Below are 23,552 nucleotides of genomic sequence, written 5' to 3' on the forward strand. Positions count from 1 at the left end.
AAATAGCCATTCATGTAACCCCGTGATTTTTACATAGCCAATCATGTAACCCCGTGATTTGCACATAGCCAATCATGTAACCCCGTGATTTGTAAATAGCTAATCATGTAACCCCGTGATTTGTACATAGCAAATCATTTAACCCCGTGATTTGTAAATAGCCAATCATGTAACCCCGTGATTTTAACGTAGCCAATCATGTAACCCCGTGATTTGTAAATAGCCAATCATGTAACCCCTTGATTTGTAAATAGCCAATCATGTAACCCCGTGATTTGTAAATAGCCAATCATGTAACCCCGTGATTTGTAAATAGCCAATCATGTAACCCCGTGATTTTTAAATAGCCAATCATGTAACCCCGTGATTTGTACATAGCCAATCATGTAACACCGTGATTTGTAAATAGCCAGTCATGTAACCCTTTGATTTGTAAATAGCCAATCATGTAACCCCGTGATTTGTAAACAGCCAATCATGTAACCCGTGATTTGTAAATAGCCAATCATGTAACCCCGTGATTTTTAAATAGCCAATCATGTAACCCCCGGATTTGTAAATAGCTAATCATGTAACCCCGTGATTTGTAAATAGCCAATCATGTAACCCCGTGATTTGTAAATAGCCAATCATGTAACCCCGTGATTTGTAAATAGCCAATCATGTAACCCCGTGATTTTTAAATAGCCAATCATGTAACCCCGTAATTTGTACATAGCCAATCATGTAACCCCGTGATTTGTAAATAGCCAATCATGTAACCCCGTGATTTTTAAATAGCCAATCATGTAACCCCGTAATTTGTACATAGCCAATCATGTAACCCCGTGATTTTTAAATAGCCAATCATGTAACCCCCGGATTTGTAAATAGCTAATCATGTAACCCCGTGATTTGTAAATAGCCAATCATGTAACCCCGTGATATGTAAATAGCCAATCATGTAACCCTGTGATTTGTAAATAGCCAATCATGTAACCCCATGATTTGTAAATAGCCAATCATGTAACCCGTGATTTGTAAATAGCCAATCATGTAAACCCGTGATTTTTAAATAGCCAATCATTTAACCCCGTGATTTGTAAATAGCCAATCATGTAACCCCGTGATTTGTACATAGCCAATCATGTAACCCCGTGATTTGTAAATAGCCAATCATGTAACCCCGTGATTTGTACATAGCCAATCATGTAACCCCGTGATTTGTAAATAGCCAATCATGTAACCCCGTGATTTGTAAATAGCCAATCATGTAACTCCGTGATTTGTAAATAGCCAATCATTTAACCCCGTGACTTGTAAATAGCTAATCATGTAACCCCGTGATTTGTAAATAGCCAATCATGTAACCCCGTGATTTGTAAATAGCCAATCATGTAACCCCGTGATTTATAAATAGCCAATCATGTAACCCCATGATTTTTACATAGCCATTCATGTAACCCCGTGATTTTTACATAGACAATCATGTAACCCCGTGATTTGTAAATAGCTAATCATGTAACCCCATGATTTGTACATAGCCAATCATTTAACCCCGTGATTTGTAAATAGCCAATCATGTAACCCCGTGATTTGAACGTAGCCAATCATGTAACCCCGTGATTTGTAAATAGCCAATCATGTACCCCGTGATTTGTAAATAGCCAATCATGTAACCCCGTGATTTGTAAATAGCCAATCATGTAACCCCGTGATTTTTAAATAGCCAATCATGTAACCCCGTAATTTGTACATAGCCAATCATGTAACACCGTGATTTGTAAATAGCCAATCATGTAACCCCGTGATTTGTAAATAGCCAATCATGTAACCCCGTGATTTGTACATAGCCAATCATGTAACCCCGTGAATTGTAAATAGCCAATCATGTAACCCCGTGATTTGTACATAGCCAATCATGTAACCCCGTGATTTGTAAATAGCCAATCATGTAACCCCGTGATTTGTAAATAGCCAATCATGTAACTCCGTGATTTGTAAATAGCCAATCATTTAACCCCGTGACTTGTAAATAGCTAATCATGTAACCCCGTGATTTGTAAATAGCCAATCATGTAACCCCGTGATTTGTAAATAGCCAATCATGTAACCCCGTGATTTATAAATAGCCAATCATGTAACCCCATGATTTTTACATAGCCATTCATGTAACCCCGTGATTTTTACATAGACAATCATGTAACCCCGTGATTTGTAAATAGCTAATCATGTAACCCCATGATTTGTACATAGCCAATCATTTAACCCCGTGATTTGTAAATAGCCAATCATGTAACCCCGTGATTTGAACGTAGCCAATCATGTAACCCCGTGATTTGTAAATAGCCAATCATGTAACCCCGTGATTTGTAAATAGCCAATCATGTAACCCCGTGATTTGTAAATAGCCAATCATGTAACCCCGTGATTTTTAAATAGCCAATCATGTAACCCCGTGATTATTAAATAGCCAATCATGTAACCCCGTAATTTGTACATAGCCAATCATGTAACACCGTGATTTGTAAATAGCCAATCATGTAACCCCGTGATTTGTAAATAGCCAATCATGTAACCCGTGATTTGTAAATAGCTAATCATGTAACCACGTGATTTGTACATAGCCAATCATGTAACCCCCGGATTTGTAAATAGCCAATCATGTAACCCCATGATTTGTAAATAGCCAGTCATGTAACCCTGTGATTTGTAAATAGCCAATCATGTAACCCTGTGATTTGTAAATAGCCAATCATGTAACCCGTGATTTGTAAATAGCCAATCATGTAACCCCGTGATTTTTAAATAGCCAATCATGTAACCCCGTGATTTGTAAATAGCCAATCATGTAACCCCGTGATTTGTACATAGCCAATCATGTAACCCCGTGATTTGTAAATAGCCAATCATGTAACCCCGTGATTTGAACGTAGCCAATCATGTAACCCCGTGATTTGTAAATAGCCAATCATGTAACCCGTGATTTGTAAATAGCTAATCATGTAACCACGTGATTTGTACATAGCCAATCATGTAACCCCCGGATTTGTAAATAGCCAATCATGTAACCCCATGATTTGTAAATAGCCAGTCATGTAACCCTGTGATTTGTAAATAGCCAATCATGTAACCCTGTGATTTGTAAATAGCCAATCATGTAACCCGTGATTTGTAAATAGCCAATCATGTAACCCCGTGATTTTTAAATAGCCAATCATGTAACCCCGTGATTTGTAAATAGCCAATCATGTAACCCCGTGATTTGTACATAGCCAATCATGTAACCCCGTGATTTGTAAATAGCCAATCATGTAACCCCGTGATTTGAACGTAGCCAATCATGTAACCCCGTGATTTGTAAATAGCCAATCATGTAACCCCGTGATTTGTAAGTAGCCAATCATTTAACCCCGTGATTTGTAAATAGCCAATCATGTAACCCCATGATTTTTACATAGCCAATCATGTAACCCCGTGACTTGTAAATAGCCAATCATGTAACCCCGTGATTTTACATAGCCAATCATGTAACCCCGTGATTTGTACATAGCCAATCATGTAACCCCGTGATTTGTAAATAGCTAATCATGTAACCCCGTGATTTGTACATAGCCAATCATGCAACCCCGTGATTTGTAAATAGCCAATCATGTAACCCCGTGATTTGTACATAGCCAATCATGTAACCCCGTGATTTGTAAATAGCCAATCATGTAACCCCGTGATTTGAACGTAGCCAATCATGTAACCCCGTGATTTGTAAATAGCCAATCATGTAACCCCGTGATTTGTAAATAGCCAATCATGTAACCCCGTGATTTTTAAATAGCCAATCATGTAACCCCATGATTTTTACATAGCCAATCATGTAACCCCGTGATTTGTAAATAGCCAATCATGTAACCCCGTGATTTTTACATAGCCAATCATGTAACCCCGTGATTTGTGCATAGCCAATCATGTAACCCTGTGATTTGTAAATGGCTAATCATGTAACCCCGTGAATTGTAAATAACCAATCATGTAACCCCGTGATTTGTAAATAGCCAATCATGTAACCCCATTATTTTTACATAGCCAATCATGTAACCCCGTGATTTGTAAATAGCCAATCATGTAACCCCGTGATTTTTACATAGCCAATCATGTAACCCCGTGATTTGTACATAGCCAATCATGTAACCCCGTGATTTGTAAATAGCTAATCATGTAACCCCGTGATTTGTACATAGCCAATCATGTAACCCCGTGATTTGTAAATAGCCAATCATGTAACCCCGTGATTTGTAAATAGCCAATCATGTAACCCCGTGATTTGTAAACAGCCAATCATGTAACCCCGTGATTTGTACATAGCCAATCATGTAACCCCATGATTTGTAAATAGCCAGTCATGTAACCCTGTGATTTGTAAATAGCCAATCATGTAACCCCGTGATTTGTAAATAGCCAATCATGTAAACCGTGATTTGTAAATAGCCAATCATGTAACCCCGTGATTTTTAAATAGCCAATCATGTAACCCCGTGATTTGTAAATAGCCAATCATGTAACCCCGTGATTTGTACATAGCCAATCATGTAACCCCGTGATTTGTAAATAGCCAATCATGTAACCCCGTGATTTGAACGTAGCCAATCATGTAACCCCGTGATTTGTAAATAGCCAATCATGTAACCCCGTGATTTGTAAGTAGCCAATCATGTAACCCCGTGATTTGTAAATAGCCAATCATGTAACCCCATGATTTTTACATAGCTAATCATGTAACCCCGTGATTTGTAAATAGCCAATCATGTAACCCCGTGATTTTACATAGCCAATCATGTAACCCCGTGATTTGTACATAGCCAATCATGTAACCCCGTGATTTGTAAATAGTTAATCATGTAACCCCGTGATTTGTACATAGCCAATCATGTAACCCCGTGATTTGTAAATAGCCAATCATGTAACCCCGTGATTTGTACATAGCCAATCATGTAACCCCGTGATTTGTAAATAGCTAATCATGTAACCCCGTGATTTGTACATAGCCAATCATGTAACCCCGTGATTTGAACATAGCCAATCATGTAACCCCGTAATTTGTAAATAGCCAATCATGTAACCCCGTGATTTGAACGTAGCCAATCATGTAACCCCGTGATTTGTAAATAGCCAATCATGTAACCCCGTGATTTGTAAATAGCCAATCATGTAACCCCGTGATTTTTAAATAGCCAATCATGTAACCCCGTAATTTGTACATAGCCAATCATGTAACACCGTGATTTGTAAATAGCCAATCATGTAACCCCATGATTTTTACATAGCCAATCATGTAACCCCGTGATTTGTAAATAGCCAATCATGTAACCCCGTGATTTGTGCATAGCCAATCATGTAACCCCGTGATTTGTAAATGGCTAATCATGTAACCCCGTGAATTGTAAATAGCCAATCATGTAACCCCGTGATTTGTAAATAGCCAATCATGTAACCCCATTATTTTTACATAGCCAATCATGTAACCCCGTGATTTGTAAATAGCCAATCATGTAACCCCGTGATTTTTACATAGCCAATCATGTAACCCCGTGATTTGTACATAGCCAATCATGTAACCCCGTGATTTGTAAATAGCTAATCATGTAACCCCGTGATTTGTACATAGCCAATCATGTAACCCCGTGATTTGTAAATAGCCAATCATGTAACCCCGTGATTTGTAAATAGCCAATCATGTAACCCCGTGATTTGTAAATAGCCAATCATGTAACCCCGTGATTTGTAAATAGCCAATCATGTAACCCCGGGATTTGTAAATAGCCAATCATGTAACCCGTGATTTGTAAATAGCCAATCATGTAACCCCGTGATTTGTAAATAGCCAATCATGTAACCCCGTAATTTGTACATAGCCAATCATGTAACCCCGTGATTTGTAAATAGCCAATCATGTAACCCCGTGATTTGAACGTAGCCAATCATGTAACCCCGTGATTTGTAAATAGCTAATCATGTAACTCCGTGATTTTTAAATAGCCAATCATGTAACCCCGTGATTTGTAAATAGCCAATCATGTAACCCCATGATTTGTAAATAGCCAATCATGTAACCCCATGATTTTTACATAGCCAATCATGTAACCCCGTGATTTGTAAATAGCCATTCATGTAACCCTGTGATTTTTACATAGCCAATCATGTAACCCCGTGATTTGCACATAGCCAATCATGTAACCCCGTGATTTGTAAATAGCTAATCATGTAACCCCGTGATTTGTACATAGCAAATCATTTAACCCCGTGATTTGTAAATAGCCAATCATGTAACCCCGTGATTTTAACGTAGCCAATCATGTAACCCCGTGATTTGTAAATAGCCAATCATGTAACCCCTTGATTTGTAAATAGCCAATCATGTAACCCCGTGATTTGTAAATAGCCAATCATGTAACCCCGTGATTTGTAAATAGCCAATCATGTAACCCCGTGATTTTTAAATAGCCAATCATGTAACCCCGTGATTTGTACATAGCCAATCATGTAACACCGTGATTTGTAAATAGCCAGTCATGTAACCCTTTGATTTGTAAATAGCCAATCATGTAACCCCGTGATTTGTAAACAGCCAATCAGGTAACCCGTGATTTGTAAATAGCCAATCATGTAACCCCGTGATTTTTAAATAGCCAATCATGTAACCCCCGGATTTGTAAATAGCTAATCATGTAACCCCGTGATTTGTAAATAGCCAATCATGTAACCCCGTGATTTGTAAATAGCCAATCATGTAACCCCGTGATTTGTAAATAGCCAATCATGTAACCCCGTGATTTTTAAATAGCCAATCATGTAACCCCGTAATTTGTACATAGCCAATCATGTAACCCCGTGATTTGTAAATAGCCAATCATGTAACCCCGTGATTTTTAAATAGCCAATCATGTAACCCCGTAATTTGTACATAGCCAATCATGTAACCCCGTGATTTTTAAATAGCCAATCATGTAACCCCCGGATTTGTAAATAGCTAATCATGTAACCCCGTGATTTGTAAATAGCCAATCATGTAACCCCGTGATATGTAAATAGCCAATCATGTAACCCTGTGATTTGTAAATAGCCAATCATGTAACCCCATGATTTGTAAATAGCCAATCATGTAACCCGTGATTTGTAAATAGCCAATCATGTAAACCCGTGATTTTTAAATAGCCAATCATTTAACCCCGTGATTTGTAAATAGCCAATCATGTAACCCCGTGATTTGTACATAGCCAATCATGTAACCCCGTGATTTGTAAATAGCCAATCATGTAACCCCGTGATTTGTACATAGCCAATCATGTAACCCCGTGATTTGTAAATAGCCAATCATGTAACCCCGTGATTTGTAAATAGCCAATCATGTAACTCCGTGATTTGTAAATAGCCAATCATTTAACCCCGTGACTTGTAAATAGCTAATCATGTAACCCCGTGATTTGTAAATAGCCAATCATGTAACCCCGTGATTTGTAAATAGCCAATCATGTAACCCCGTGATTTATAAATAGCCAATCATGTAACCCCATGATTTTTACATAGCCATTCATGTAACCCCGTGATTTTTACATAGACAATCATGTAACCCCGTGATTTGTAAATAGCTAATCATGTAACCCCATGATTTGTACATAGCCAATCATTTAACCCCGTGATTTGTAAATAGCCAATCATGTAACCCCGTGATTTGAACGTAGCCAATCATGTAACCCCGTGATTTGTAAATAGCCAATCATGTACCCCGTGATTTGTAAATAGCCAATCATGTAACCCCGTGATTTGTAAATAGCCAATCATGTAACCCCGTGATTTTTAAATAGCCAATCATGTAACCCCGTGATTATTAAATAGCCAATCATGTAACCCCGTAATTTGTACATAGCCAATCATGTAACACCGTGATTTGTAAATAGCCAATCATGTAACCCCGTGATTTGTAAATAGCCAATCATGTAACCCCGTGATTTGTACATAGCCAATCATGTAACCCCGTGAATTGTAAATAGCCAATCATGTAACCCCGTGATTTGTACATAGCCAATCATGTAACCCCGTGATTTGTAAATAGCCAATCATGTAACCCCGTGATTTGTAAATAGCCAATCATGTAACTCCGTGATTTGTAAATAGCCAATCATTTAACCCCGTGACTTGTAAATAGCTAATCATGTAACCCCGTGATTTGTAAATAGCCAATCATGTAACCCCGTGATTTGTAAATAGCCAATCATGTAACCCCGTGATTTATAAATAGCCAATCATGTAACCCCATGATTTTTACATAGCCATTCATGTAACCCCGTGATTTTTACATAGACAATCATGTAACCCCGTGATTTGTAAATAGCTAATCATGTAACCCCATGATTTGTACATAGCCAATCATTTAACCCCGTGATTTGTAAATAGCCAATCATGTAACCCCGTGATTTGAACGTAGCCAATCATGTAACCCCGTGATTTGTAAATAGCCAATCATGTAACCCCGTGATTTGTAAATAGCCAATCATGTAACCCCGTGATTTGTAAATAGCCAATCATGTAACCCCGTGATTTTTAAATAGCCAATCATGTAACCCCGTGATTATTAAATAGCCAATCATGTAACCCCGTAATTTGTACATAGCCAATCATGTAACACCGTGATTTGTAAATAGCCAATCATGTAACCCCGTGATTTGTAAATAGCCAATCATGTAACCCGTGATTTGTAAATAGCTAATCATGTAACCACGTGATTTGTACATAGCCAATCATGTAACCCCCGGATTTGTAAATAGCCAATCATGTAACCCCATGATTTGTAAATAGCCAGTCATGTAACCCTGTGATTTGTAAATAGCCAATCATGTAACCCTGTGATTTGTAAATAGCCAATCATGTAACCCGTGATTTGTAAATAGCCAATCATGTAACCCCGTGATTTTTAAATAGCCAATCATGTAACCCCGTGATTTGTAAATAGCCAATCATGTAACCCCGTGATTTGTACATAGCCAATCATGTAACCCCGTGATTTGTAAATAGCCAATCATGTAACCCCGTGATTTGAACGTAGCCAATCATGTAACCCCGTGATTTGTAAATAGCCAATCATGTAACCCGTGATTTGTAAATAGCTAATCATGTAACCACGTGATTTGTACATAGCCAATCATGTAACCCCCGGATTTGTAAATAGCCAATCATGTAACCCCATGATTTGTAAATAGCCAGTCATGTAACCCTGTGATTTGTAAATAGCCAATCATGTAACCCTGTGATTTGTAAATAGCCAATCATGTAACCCGTGATTTGTAAATAGCCAATCATGTAACCCCGTGATTTTTAAATAGCCAATCATGTAACCCCGTGATTTGTAAATAGCCAATCATGTAACCCCGTGATTTGTACATAGCCAATCATGTAACCCCGTGATTTGTAAATAGCCAATCATGTAACCCCGTGATTTGAACGTAGCCAATCATGTAACCCCGTGATTTGTAAATAGCCAATCATGTAACCCCGTGATTTGTAAGTAGCCAATCATTTAACCCCGTGATTTGTAAATAGCCAATCATGTAACCCCATGATTTTTACATAGCTAATCATGTAACCCCGTGACTTCTAAATAGCCAATCATGTAACCCCGTGATTTTACATAGCCAATCATGTAACCCCGTGATTTGTACATAGCCAATCATGTAACCCCGTGATTTGTAAATAGCTAATCATGTAACCCCGTGATTTGTACATAGCCAATCATGCAACCCCGTGATTTGTAAATAGCCAATCATGTAACCCCGTGATTTGTACATAGCCAATCATGTAACCCCGTGATTTGTAAATAGCCAATCATGTAACCCCGTGATTTGAACGTAGCCAATCATGTAACCCCGTGATTTGTAAATAGCCAATCATGTAACCCCGTGATTTGTAAATAGCCAATCATGTAACCCCGTGATTTTTAAATAGCCAATCATGTAACCCCATGATTTTTACATAGCCAATCATGTAACCCCGTGATTTGTAAATAGCCAATCATGTAACCCCGTGATTTTTACATAGCCAATCATGTAACCCCGTGATTTGTGCATAGCCAATCATGTAACCCTGTGATTTGTAAATGGCTAATCATGTAACCCCGTGAATTGTAAATAACCAATCATGTAACCCCGTGATTTGTAAATAGCCAATCATGTAACCCCATTATTTTTACATAGCCAATCATGTAACCCCGTGATTTGTAAATAGCCAATCATGTAACCCCGTGATTTTTACATAGCCAATCATGTAACCCCGTGATTTGTACATAGCCAATCATGTAACCCCGTGATTTGTAAATAGCTAATCATGTAACCCCGTGATTTGTACATAGCCAATCATGTAACCCCGTGATTTGTAAATAGCCAATCATGTAACCCCGTGATCTGTAAACAGCCAATCATGTAACCCCGTGATTTGTAAATAGCCAATCATGTAACCCGTGATTTGTAAATAGCTAATCATGTAACCACGTGATTTGTACATAGCCAATCATGTAACCCCCGGATTTGTAAATAGCCAATCATGTAACCCCATGATTTGTAAATAGCCAGTCATGTAACCCTGTGATTTGTAAATAGCCAATCATGTAACCCTGTGATTTGTAAATAGCCAATCATGTAACCCGTGATTTGTAAATAGCCAATCATGTAACCCCGTGATTTTTAAATAGCCAATCATGTAACCCCGTGATTTGTAAATAGCCAATCATGTAACCCCGTGATTTGTACATAGCCAATCATGTAACCCCGTGATTTGTAAATAGCCAATCATGTAACCCCGTGATTTGAACGTAGCCAATCATGTAACCCCGTGATTTGTAAATAGCCAATCATGTAACCCCGTGATTTGTAAGTAGCCAATCATTTAACCCCGTGATTTGTAAATAGCCAATCATGTAACCCCATGATTTTTACATAGCCAATCATGTAACCCCGTGATTTGTAAATAGCCAATCATGTAACCCCGTGATTTTACATAGCCAATCATGTAACCCCGTGATTTGTACATAGCCAATCATGTAACCCCGTGATTTGTAAATAGCTAATCATGTAACCCCGTGATTTGTACATAGCCAATCATGTAACCCCGTGATTTGTAAATAGCCAATCATGTAACCCCGTGATTTGTAAATAGCCAATCATGTAACCCCGTGATTTGAACGTAGCCAATCATGTAACCCCGTGATTTGTAAATAGCCAATCATGTAACCCCGTGATTTTTAAATAGCCAATCATGTAACCCCATGATTTTTACATAGCCAATCATGTAACCCCGTGATTTGTAAATAGCCAATCATGTAACCCCGTGATTTTTACATAGCCAATCATGTAACCCCGTGATTTGTGCATAGCCAATCATGTAACCCTGTGATTTGTAAATGGCTAATCATGTAACCCCGTGAATTGTAAATAACCAATCATGTAACCCCGTGATTTGTAAATAGCCAATCATGTAACCCCATTATTATTACATAGCCAATCATGTAACCCCGTGATTTGTAAATAGCCAATCATGTAACCCCGTGATTTTTACATAGCCAATCATGTAACCCCGTGATTTGTACATAGCCAATCATGTAACCCCGTGATTTGTAAATAGCTAATCATGTAACCCCGTGATTTGTACATAGCCAATCATGTAACCCCGTGATTTGTAAATAGCCAATCATGTAACCCCGTGATTTGTAAATAGCCAATCATGTAAGCCCGTGATTTGTAAATAGCCAATCATGTAACCCCGTGATTTGTAAATAGCTAATCATGTAACCCCGTGATTTGTAAATAGCCAATCATGTAACCCCGGGATTTGTAAATAGCCAATCATGTAACCCGTGATTTGTAAATAGCCAATCATGTAACCCCGTGATTTTTAAATAGCCAATCATGTAACCCCGTGATTTGTACATAGCCAATCATGTAACCCCGTGATTTGTAAATAGCCAATCATGTAACCCCGTGATTTGAACGTAGCCAATCATGTAACCCCGTGATTTGTAAATAGCTAATCATGTAACTCCGTGATTTTTAAATAGCCAATCATGTAACCCCGTGATTTGTAAATAGCCAATCATGTAACCCCATGATTTGTAAATAGCCAATCATGTAACCCCATGATTTTTACATAGCCAATCATGTAACCCCGTGATTTGTAAATAGCCATTCATGTAACCCCGTGATTTTTACATAGCCAATCATGTAACCCCGTGATTTGTACATAGCCAATCATATAACCCCGTGATTTGTAAATAGCTAATCATGTAACCCCGTGATTTGTACATAGCAAATCATTTAACCACGTGATTTGTAAATAGCCAATCATGTAACACCGTGATTTTAACGTAGCCAATCATGTAACCCCGTGATTTGTAAATAGCCAATCATGTCACCCCTTGATTTGTAAATAGCCAATCATGTAACCCCGTGATTTGTAAATAGCCAATCATGTAACCCCGTGATTTGTAAATAGCCAATCATGTAACTCCGTGATTTTTAAATAGCCAATCATGTAACCCCGTAATTTGTACATAGCCAATCATGTAACACCGTGATTTGTAAATAGCCAGTCATGTAACCCTTTGATTTGTAAATAGCCAATCATGTAACCCCGTGATTTGTAAATAGCCAATCATGTAACCCGTGATTTGTAAATAGCCAATCATGTAACCCCGTGATTTTTAAATAGCCAATCATGTAACCACGTGATTTGTACATAGCCAATCATGTAACCCCCGGATATGTAAATAGCCAATCATGTAACCCCGTGATTTGTAAATAGCCAATCATGTAACCCGTGATTTGTAAATAGCCAGTCATGTAACCCTGTGATTTGTAAATAGCCAATCATGTAATTCTGTGATTTGTAAATAGCCAATCATGTAACCCGTGATTTGTAAATAGCCAATCATGTAACCCCGTGATTTTTAAATAGCCAATCATGTAACCCCGTGATTTGTAAATAGCCAATCATGTAACCCCGTGATTTGTAAATAGCCAATCATGTAACCCCGTGATTTGTAAATACCCAATCATGTAACCCCATGATTTTTACATAGCCAATCATGTAACCCCGTGATTTGTAAATAGCCAATCATGTAACCCCGTGATTTTTACATAGCCAATCATGTAACCCCGTGATTTGTACATAGCCAATCATGTAACCCCGTGATTTTTAAATAGCCAATCATGTAACCCCGTGATTATTAAATAGCCAATCATGTAACCCCGTAATTTGTACATAGCCAATCATGTAACACCGTGATTTGTAAATAGCCAATCATGTAACCCCGTGATTTGTAAATAGCCAATCATGTAACCCCGTGATTTGTACATAGCCAATCATGTAACCCCGTGAATTGTAAATAGCCAATCATGTAACCCCGTGATTTGTACATAGCCAATCATGTAACCCCGTGATTTGTAAATAGCCAATCATGTAACCCCGTGATTTGTAAATAGCCAATCATGTAACTCCGTGATTTGTAAATAGCCAATCATTTAACCCCGTGACTTGTAAATAGCTAATCATGTAACCCCGTGATTTGTAAATAGCCAATCATGTAACCCCGTGATTTGTAAATAGCCAATCATGTAACCCCGTGATTTATAAATAGCCAATCATGTAACCCCATGATTTTTACATAGCCATTCATGTAACCCCGTGATTTTTACATAGACAATCATGTAACCCCGTGATTTGTAAATAGCTAATCATGTAACCCCATGATTTGTACATAGCCAATCATTTAACCCCGTGATTTGTAAATAGCCAATCATGTAACCCCGTGATTTGAACGTAGCCAATCATGTAACCCCGTGATTTGTAAATAGCCAATCATGTAACCCCGTGATTTGTAAATAGCCAATCATGTAACCCCGTGATTTGTAAATAGCCAATCATGTAACCCCGTGATTTTTAAATAGCCAATCATGTAACCCCGTGATTATTAAATAGCCAATCATGTAACCCCGTAATTTGTACATAGCCAATCATGTAACACCGTGATTTGTAAATAGCCAATCATGTAACCCCGTGATTTGTAAATAGCCAATCATGTAACCCGTGATTTGTAAATAGCTAATCATGTAACCACGTGATTTGTACATAGCCAATCATGTAACCCCCGGATTTGTAAATAGCCAATCATGTAACCCCATGATTTGTAAATAGCCAGTCATGTAACCCTGTGATTTGTAAATAGCCAATCATGTAACCCTGTGATTTGTAAATAGCCAATCATGTAACCCGTGATTTGTAAATAGCCAATCATGTAACCCCGTGATTTTTAAATAGCCAATCATGTAACCCCGTGATTTGTAAATAGCCAATCATGTAACCCCGTGATTTGTACATAGCCAATCATGTAACCCCGTGATTTGTAAATAGCCAATCATGTAACCCCGTGATTTGAACGTAGCCAATCATGTAACCCCGTGATTTGTAAATAGCCAATCATGTAACCCGTGATTTGTAAATAGCTAATCATGTAACCACGTGATTTGTACATAGCCAATCATGTAACCCCCGGATTTGTAAATAGCCAATCATGTAACCCCATGATTTGTAAATAGCCAGTCATGTAACCCTGTGATTTGTAAATAGCCAATCATGTAACCCTGTGATTTGTAAATAGCCAATCATGTAACCCGTGATTTGTAAATAGCCAATCATGTAACCCCGTGATTTTTAAATAGCCAATCATGTAACCCCGTGATTTGTAAATAGCCAATCATGTAACCCCGTGATTTGTACATAGCCAATCATGTAACCCCGTGATTTGTAAATAGCCAATCATGTAACCCCGTGATTTGAACGTAGCCAATCATGTAACCCCGTGATTTGTAAATAGCCAATCATGTAACCCCGTGATTTGTAAGTAGCCAATCATTTAACCCCGTGATTTGTAAATAGCCAATCATGTAACCCCATGATTTTTACATAGCTAATCATGTAACCCCGTGACTTCTAAATAGCCAATCATGTAACCCCGTGATTTTACATAGCCAATCATGTAACCCCGTGATTTGTACATAGCCAATCATGTAACCCCGTGATTTGTAAATAGCTAATCATGTAACCCCGTGATTTGTACATAGCCAATCATGCAACCCCGTGATTTGTAAATAGCCAATCATGTAACCCCGTGATTTGTACATAGCCAATCATGTAACCCCGTGATTTGTAAATAGCCAATCATGTAACCCCGTGATTTGAACGTAGCCAATCATGTAACCCCGTGATTTGTAAATAGCCAATCATGTAACCCCGTGATTTGTAAATAGCCAATCATGTAACCCCGTGATTTTTAAATAGCCAATCATGTAACCCCATGATTTTTACATAGCCAATCATGTAACCCCGTGATTTGTAAATAGCCAATCATGTAACCCCGTGATTTTTACATAGCCAATCATGTAACCCCGTGATTTGTGCATAGCCAATCATGTAACCCTGTGATTTGTAAATGGCTAATCATGTAACCCCGTGAATTGTAAATAACCAATCATGTAACCCCGTGATTTGTAAATAGCCAATCATGTAACCCCATTATTTTTACATAGCCAATCATGTAACCCCGTGATTTGTAAATAGCCAATCATGTAACCCCGTGATTTTTACATAGCCAATCATGTAACCCCGTGATTTGTACATAGCCAATCATGTAACCCCGTGATTTGTAAATAGCTAATCATGTAACCCCGTGATTTGTACATAGCCAATCATGTAACCCCGTGATTTGTAAATAGCCAATCATGTAACCCCGTGATCTGTAAACAGCCAATCATGTAACCCCGTGATTTGTAAATAGCCAATCATGTAACCCGTGATTTGTAAATAGCTAATCATGTAACCACGTGATTTGTACATAGCCAATCATGTAACCCCCGGATTTGTAAATAGCCAATCATGTAACCCCATGATTTGTAAATAGCCAGTCATGTAACCCTGTGATTTGTAAATAGCCAATCATGTAACCCTGTGATTTGTAAATAGCCAATCATGTAACCCGTGATTTGTAAATAGCCAATCATGTAACCCCGTGATTTTTAAATAGCCAATCATGTAACCCCGTGATTTGTAAATAGCCAATCATGTAACCCCGTGATTTGTACATAGCCAATCATGTAACCCCGTGATTTGTAAATAGCCAATCATGTAACCCCGTGATTTGAACGTAGCCAATCATGTAACCCCGTGATTTGTAAATAGCCAATCATGTAACCCCGTGATTTGTAAGTAGCCAATCATTTAACCCCGTGATTTGTAAATAGCCAATCATGTAACCCCATGATTTTTACATAGCCAATCATGTAACCCCGTGATTTGTAAATAGCCAATCATGTAACCCCGTGATTTTACATAGCCAATCATGTAACCCCGTGATTTGTACATAGCCAATCATGTAACCCCGTGATTTGTAAATAGCTAATCATGTAACCCCGTGATTTGTACATAGCCAATCATGTAACCCCGTGATTTGTAAATAGCCAATCATGTAACCCCGTGATTTGTAAATAGCCAATCATGTAACCCCGTGATTTGAACGTAGCCAATCATGTAACCCCGTGATTTGTAAATAGCCAATCATGTAACCCCGTGATTTTTAAATAGCCAATCATGTAACCCCATGATTTTTACATAGCCAATCATGTAACCCCGTGATTTGTAAATAGCCAATCATGTAACCCCGTGATTTTTACATAGCCAATCATGTAACCCCGTGATTTGTGCATAGCCAATCATGTAACCCTGTGATTTGTAAATGGCTAATCATGTAACCCCGTGAATTGTAAATAACCAATCATGTAACCCCGTGATTTGTAAATAGCCAATCATGTAACCCCATTATTATTACATAGCCAATCATGTAACCCCGTGATTTGTAAATAGCCAATCATGTAACCCCGTGATTTTTACATAGCCAATCATGTAACCCCGTGATTTGTACATAGCCAATCATGTAACCCCGTGATTTGTAAATAGCTAATCATGTAACCCCGTGATTTGTACATAGCCAATCATGTAACCCCGTGATTTGTAAATAGCCAATCATGTAACCCCGTGATTTGTAAATAGCCAATCATGTAAGCCCGTGATTTGTAAATAGCCAATCATGTAACCCCGTGATTTGTAAATAGCTAATCATGTAACCCCGTGATTTGTAAATAGCCAATCATGTAACCCCGGGATTTGTAAATAGCCAATCATGTAACCCGTGATTTGTAAATAGCCAATCATGTAACCCCGTGATTTTTAAATAGCCAATCATGTAACCCCGTGATTTGTACATAGCCAATCATGTAACCCCGTGATTTGTAAATAGCCAATCATGTAACCCCGTGATTTGAACGTAGCCAATCATGTAACCCCGTGATTTGTAAATAGCTAATCATGTAACTCCGTGATTTTTAAATAGCCAATCATGTAACCCCGTGATTTGTAAATAGCCAATCATGTAACCCCATGATTTGTAAATAGCCAATCATGTAACCCCATGATTTTTACATAGCCAATCATGTAACCCCGTGATTTGTAAATAGCCATTCATGTAACCCCGTGATTTTTACATAGCCAATCATGTAACCCCGTGATTTGTACATAGCCAATCATATAACCCCGTGATTTGTAAATAGCTAATCATGTAACCCCGTGATTTGTACATAGCAAATCATTTAACCACGTGATTTGTAAATAGCCAATCATGTAACACCGTGATTTTAACGTAGCCAATCATGTAACCCCGTGATTTGTAAATAGCCAATCATGTCACCCCTTGATTTGTAAATAGCCAATCATGTAACCCCGTGATTTGTAAATAGCCAATCATGTAACCCCGTGATTTGTAAATAGCCAATCATGTAACTCCGTGATTTTTAAATAGCCAATCATGTAACCCCGTAATTTGTACATAGCCAATCATGTAACACCGTGATTTGTAAATAGCCAGTCATGTAACCCTTTGATTTGTAAATAGCCAATCATGTAACCCCGTGATTTGTAAATAGCCAATCATGTAACCCGTGATTTGTAAATAGCCAATCATGTAACCCCGTGATTTTTAAATAGCCAATCATGTAACCACGTGATTTGTACATAGCCAATCATGTAACCCCCGGATATGTAAATAGCCAATCATGTAACCCCGTGATTTGTAAATAGCCAATCATGTAACCCGTGATTTGTAAATAGCCAGTCATGTAACCCTGTGATTTGTAAATAGCCAATCATGTAATTCTGTGATTTGTAAATAGCCAATCATGTAACCCGTGATTTGTAAATAGCCAATCATGTAACCCCGTGATTTTTAAATAGCCAATCATGTAACCCCGTGATTTGTAAATAGCCAATCATGTAACCCCGTGATTTGTAAATAGCCAATCATGTAACCCCGTGATTTGTAAATACCCAATCATGTAACCCCATGATTTTTACATAGCCAATCATGTAACCCCGTGATTTGTAAATAGCCAATCATGTAACCCCGTGATTTTTACATAGCCAATCATGTAACCCCGTGATTTGTACATAGCCAATCATGTAACCCCGTGATTTTTAAATAGCCAATCATGTAACCCCGTAATTTGTACATAGCCAATCATGTAACACCGTGATTTGTAAATAGCCAATCATGTAACCCCGTGATTTGTAAATAGCCAATCATGTAACACCGTGATTTGTAAATAGCCAATCATGTAACCCCATGATTTTTACATAGCCAATCATGTAGCCCCGTGATTTGTAAATAGCCAATCATGTAACCCCGTGATTTTTACATAGCCAATCATGTAACCCCGTGATTTGTGCATAGCCAATCATGTAACCCCGTGATTTGTAAATAGCTAATCATGTAACCCCGTGATTTGTAAATAGCCAATCATGTAACCCCGTGATTTGTAAATAGCCAATCATGTAACCCCATTATTTTTACATAGCCAATCATGTAACCCCGTGATTTGCAAATAGCCAATCATGTAACCCCGTGATTTTTACATAGCCAATCATGTAACCCCGTGATTTGTACATAGCCAATCATGTAACCCATTATTGTAAATAGCCAATCATGTAACCCTGTTATTTGTAAATAGCCAATCATGTAACCCCGTGATTTGTAAATAGCCAATCATGTTACCCCGTGATTTGTAAATAGCCAATCATGTAACCCCGTGATTTGTAAATAGCCAATCATGTAACCCCGTGATTTGTAAATAGCTAATCATGTAACCCCGTAATTTGTAAATAGCCAATCATGTAACCCCCGGATTTGTAAATAGCCAATCATGTAACCCCGTGATTTGTAAATTGCCAATCATGTAACCCCGTGATTTTTAAATAGCCAATCATGTAACCCCGTAATTTGTACATAGCCAATCATGTAACACCGTGATTTGTAAATAGCCAATCATGTAACCCCGTGATTTGAACGTAGCCAATCATGTAACCCCGTGATTTGTAAATAGCCAATCATGTAACACCGTGATTTGTAAATAGCCAATCATGTAACCCCGTGATTTGTAAATAGCCAATCATGTAACCTCATGATTTTTACATAGCCAATCATGTAACCCCGTGATTTGTAAATAGCCAATCATGTAACCCCGTGATTTTTACATAGCCAATCATGTAACCCCGTGATTTGTGCATAGCCAATCATGTAACCCCGTGATTTGTAAATAGCTAATCATGTAACCCCGTGATTTGTAAATAGCCAATCATGTAACCCCGTGATTTGTAAATAGCCAATCATGTAACCCCATTATTTTTACATAGCCAATCATGTAACCCCGTGATTTGTAAATAGCCAATCATGTAACCCCGTGATTTTTACATAGCCAATCATGTAACCCCGTGATTTGTACATATCCAGTCATGTAACCCATTATTGTAAATAGCCAATCATGTAACCCTGTGATTTGTAAATAGCCAATCATGTAACCCCGTGATTTGTAAATAGCCAATCATGTTACCCCGTGATTTGTAAATAGCCAATCATGTAACCCCGTGATTTTTACATAGCCAATCATGTAACCCCGTGATTTGTACATAGCCAATCATGTAACCCCGTGATTTGTAAATAGCTAATCATGTAACCCCGTGATTTGTACATAGCCAATCATGTAACCCCGTGATTTGTAAATAGCCAATCATGTAACCCCGTGATTTGTAAATAGCCAATCATGTAAGCCCGTGATTTGTAAATAGCCAATCATGTAACCCCGTGATTTGTAAATAGCTAATCATGTAACCCCGTGATTTGTAAATAGCCAATCATGTAACCCCGGGATTTGTAAATAGCCAATCATGTAACCCGTGATTTGTAAATAGCCAATCATGTAACCCCGTGATTTTTAAATAGCCAATCATGTAACCCCGTGATTTGTAAATAGCCAATCATGTAACCCCGTGATTTGAACGTAGCCAATCATGTAACCCCGTGATTTGTAAATAGCTAATCATGTAACTCCGTGATTTTTAAATAGCCAATCATGTAACCCCGTGATTTGTAAATAGCCAATCATGTAACCCCATGATTTGTAAATAGCCAATCATGTAACCCCATGATTTTTACATAGCCAATCATGTAACCCCGTGAATTGTAAATAGCCATTCATGTAACCCCGTGATTTTTACATAGCCAATCATGTAACCCCGTGATTTGTACATAGCCAATCATATAACCCCGTGATTTGTAAATAGCTAATCATGTAACCCCGTGATTTGTAAATAGCTAATCATGTAACCCCGTGATTTGTAAATAGCCAATCATGTAACCCCGTGATTTGTAAATAGCCAATCATGTAACCCCATTATTTTTACATAGCCAATCATGTAACCCCGTGATTTGCAAATAGCCAATCATGTAACCCCGTGATTTTTACATAGCCAATCATGTAACCCCGTGATTTGTACATAGCCAATCATGTAACCCATTATTGTAAATAGCCAATCATGTAACCCTGTTATTTGTAAATAGCCAATCATGTAACCCCGTGATTTGTAAGTAGCCAATCATGTTACCCCGTGATTTGTAAATAGCCAATCATGTAACCCCGTGATTTGTAAATAGCCAATCATGTAACCCCGTGATTTGTAAATAGCCAATCATGTAACCCCGTAATTTGTAAATAGCCAATCATGTAACCTCCGGATTTGTAAATAGCCAATCATGTAACCCCGTGATTTGTAAATTGCCAATCATGTAACCCCGTGATTTTTAAATAGCCAATCATGTAACCCCGTAATTTGTACATAGCCAATCATGTAACACCGTGATTTGTAAATAGCCAATCATGTAACCCCGTGATTTGAACGTAGCCAATCATGTAACCCCGTGATTTGTAAATAGCCAATCATGTAACACCGTGATTTGTAAATAGCCAATCATGTAACCCCGTGATTTGTAAATAGCCAATCATGTAACCTCATTATTTTTACATAGCCAATCATGTAACCCCGTGATTTGTAAATAGCCAATCATGTAACCCCGTGATTTTTACATAGCCAATCATGTAACCCCGTGATTTGTGCATAGCCAATCATGTAACCCCGTGATTTGTAAATAGCTAATCATGTAACCCCGTGATTTGTAAATAGCCAATCATGTAACCCCGTGATTTGTAAATAGCCAATCATGTAACCCCATTATTTTTACATAGCCAATCATGTAACCCCGTGATTTGTAAATAGCCAATCATGTAACCCCGTGATTTTTACATAGCCAATCATGTAACCCCGTGATTTGTACATATCCAGTCATGTAACCCATTATTGTAAATAGCCAATCATGTAACCCTGTGATTTGTAAATAGCCAATCATGTAACCCCGTGATTTGTAAATAGCCAATCATGTTACCCCGTGATTTGTAAATAGCCAATCATGTAACCCCGTGATTTTTACATAGCCAATCATGTAACCCCGTGATTTGTACATAGCCAATCATGTAACCCCGTGATTTGTAAATAGCTAATCATGTAACCCCGTGATTTGTACATAGCCAATCATGTAACCCCGTGATTTGTAAATAGCCAATCATGTAACCCCGTGATTTGTAAATAGCCAATCATGTAAGCCCGTGATTTGTAAATAGCCAATCATGTAACCCCGTGATTTGTAAATAGCTAATCATGTAACCCCGTGATTTGTAAATAGCCAATCATGTAACCCCGGGATTTGTAAATAGCCAATCATGTAACCCGTGATTTGTAAATAGCCAATCATGTAACCCCGTGATTTTTAAATAGCCAATCATGTAACCCCGTGATTTGTACATAGCCAATCATGTAACCCCGTGATTTGTAAATAGCCAATCATGTAACCCCGTGATTTGAACGTAGCCAATCATGTAACCCCGTGATTTGTAAATAGCTAATCATGTAACTCCGTGATTTTTAAATAGCCAATCATGTAACCCCGTGATTTGTAAATTGCCAATCATGTAACCCCATGATTTGTAAATAGCCAATCATGTAACCCCATGATTTTTACATAGCCAATCATGTAACCCCGTGATTTGTAAATAGCCATTTATGTAACCCCGTGATTTTTACATAGCCAATCATGTAACCCCGTGATTTGTACATAGCCAATCATATAACCCCGTGATTTGTAAATAGCTAATCATGTAACCCCGTGATTTGTACATAGCAAATCATTTAACCACGTGATTTGTAAATAGCCAATCATGTAACCCCGTGATTTTAACGTAGCCAATCATGTAACCCCGTGATTTGTAAATAGCCAATCATGTCACCCCTTGATTTGTAAATAGCCAATCATGTAACCCCGTGATTTGTAAATAGCCAATCATGTAACCCCGTGATTTGTAAATAGCCAATCATGTAACCACGTGATTTTTAAATAGCCAATCATGTATCCCCGTAATTTGTACATAGCCAATCATGTAACACCGTGATTTGTAAATAGCCAGTCATGTAACCCTTTGATTTGTAAATAGCCAATCATGTAACCCCGTGATTTGTAAATAGCCAATCATGTAACCCGTGATTTGTAAATAGCCAATCATGTAACCCCGTGATTTTTAAATAGCCAATCATGTAACCACGTGATTTGTACATAGCCAATCATGTAACCCCCGGATATGTAAATAGCCAATCATGTAACCCCGTGATTTGTAAATAGCCAATCATGTAACCCGTGATTTGTAAATAGCCAATCATGTAACCCCGTGATTTGTAAATAGCCAGTCATGTAACCCTGTGATTTGTAAATAGCCAATCATGTAATTCTGTGATTTGTAAATAGCCAATCATGTAACCCGTGATTTGTAAATAGCCAATCATGTAACCCCGTGAATTTTAAATAGCCAATCATGTAACCCCGTGGTTTGTAAATAGCCAATCATGTAACCCCGTGATTTGTAAATAGCCAATCATGTAACCCCGTTATTTGAACGTAGCCAATCATGTAACCCCGTGATTTGTAAATAGCCAATCATGTAACCCCTTGATTTGTAAATAGCCAATCATGTAACCCCGTGATTTGTAAATAGCCAATC

This window comes from Leptodactylus fuscus, chromosome 10 (assembly GCF_031893055.1).
Source record: "Leptodactylus fuscus isolate aLepFus1 chromosome 10, aLepFus1.hap2, whole genome shotgun sequence".
NCBI lineage: Eukaryota > Metazoa > Chordata > Amphibia > Anura > Leptodactylidae > Leptodactylus > Leptodactylus fuscus.